The following is a 2208-nucleotide window of genomic DNA, read 5'->3' as shown; positions in this document are numbered from 1 at the left end:
CCGAAATTTGAAGGTACCCTTAACACATGTAATTTACTTCAATTGCTTAAAATCTCTTAGCTCAAAATGATGTTTTAACTAAAATTAAAAGAGTGAGAACAAAAGTGTAGCACTAACCTCAACTTTAAGAGTTTCCAAGCTTGCCAACTTTGATTCCTCTTTTCCCTTTTGCTCCCAAACACCTTAGCAAACTTCTAGAATAAATTTTTGTGTTGAGAATTTGAGGAAATATGGTGGGAATTTTTAGGGCTTCATGAGCTTGCTAAGCTCATCAATGGAGGATGGCTAGGGGAGGAGGTTCGGCCAACATGAAGAAAAAAAGAAGATGAGCTGATTTTTAGTTTATTTTTGTCCCTTTTATCTCTTATAAATTGACTTGTCAAATTCAAAGTGGTGGGAAGCTTTTTAATTAGGTCATCCTATGTCATAAATCCCATTAATTTCTATTTTCTTTTCTTCTTTTCCTTTCTTCATTCTTTAACTCATTTCTAATTAAATTTTTACCAATATTTATTTATATTTTATGTCATATGATTTATTTACTTAACTGGACAAGTCGGCCAAAAATCATCTCTGAAGGCGAAATGACCAAAATGCCCTCCGTTTGGCTTAACAGGTCAAAATTGGCTGTACCAATTGAAAAATTTTTCTAGGTATTTTCTTGGCATTCTAATGCCATGGGAACCTCAATTACCCTTCTCTGGAGTCCCAAAAATTATTTTATAATTTTTCTCCCGGGTCTAGGGCTCCTCGTTGTGAGAACCGCAACTTCCCTCCGGTTACCCATCGCTTGGGCACCGGCTCGTTTTGCTTGGTTGTATTTTATTTCTAAAATTTTTACTAAGTGTTTCTTATTAATATTTGAGTTAATTATGGTTCCTGACTTTAGTTTAAATATTTTTTCGGATGTTCTAGCTGTCCGGACCGACACGATCACCAGGAGCAGATAGGATGTACTGAGTGGTTACTGGGAGGGTGTTACAACTCTTCCTCTAATTTAAATTTCGTCCTCGAAATTTACAGTCTAAACAGTTGAGGGAATTGTTGCCTCATCGTCTCTTCACTTTCCCAAGTTGCCTCCTCGGTGTTGTGGTGCCTCCAAAGCACTTTCACCAATGGAATTTGCTTGTTTCTCAACTCTTTCACTTCCCGAGCCAAAATCCGTAGAGGTTCTTCTTCGTATGTCAAATCCGGCTATATTTTAATTTCTTCTCTGGAGATGACATGTGAAGGATCTGAGCGGTATCTTCTGAGCATGGATACATGGAACACATTGTGGATCTTGTCCAGCTCTGGTGGTAAAGCTAGCCTATAGGCCACTGGACCCACACGTTCAATGACTTCATATGGGCCAATGAACCTAGGGCTTAACTTACCTTTCCTTCCAAACCTCAATACTTTCCTCCATGGTGACACCTTGAGGAACACTTTGTCGCCAACCCCATATTCTATTTCTTTTCTCTTCAGGTCGGCATAAGATTTACATGCTGCTTGAGGCAACTTTGAGATTGGCTTTGATTGATTTCACCTTCTCCTCACTGTTTTACAGTGTCAGCCCTACCGATTGTCTTCGCCCAATTCAGTCCAAAGACTGCTGGAGTTCTACATTTTCTCCCATACGATTACTTCATATGGGGCCATTTGAATGCTAGCTTGATAGCTATTGTTGTATGCAAATTACGCCAATGGAGGTATCTATCCCAACTTCCTCAAATTCAATGACACAACTCCTCAAAGATATCCTCAAGGACCTGACATATATTTCATGTTATTATTATCATTTCAGTTCTATATTTGTATCAATTTCATGGGTTTCAATTGTTTACCTGGATTACTCTTTCAGATTGCCCATCCGTCTGAGGATGGAAAGCTGTGCTGAAATGGAGTTGTGTACCCAAGGATTCATGCAACTTCTTCCAGAATCTCGATGTAAATCTTGGGTCTCGATCAGATATGATGGAAAGTGGAATTCCATGCAGTCTAACTATCTCACTGATATACAATTCTGCTAACCTCTCTAGTGAGTAGTCAGTCCTAACTGGCAGAAAGTGTGCTGACTTTGTCAATCTATCAACTATCACCCATGCTGCATCATGCTTCTTCCGGGTGAGAGGTAGGCCACTTACAAAATCCATGGTGACCCGATCCCATTTCCATTCAGGTATGCGTATAGGCTGTAGCAAACCTGATGGAACTTGATGTTCTGCC

This window comes from Hevea brasiliensis, chromosome 8 (genome assembly GCF_030052815.1).
Source record: "Hevea brasiliensis isolate MT/VB/25A 57/8 chromosome 8, ASM3005281v1, whole genome shotgun sequence".
Lineage (NCBI taxonomy): Eukaryota > Viridiplantae > Streptophyta > Magnoliopsida > Malpighiales > Euphorbiaceae > Hevea > Hevea brasiliensis.
This window is presented reverse-complemented; position numbering follows the sequence as displayed.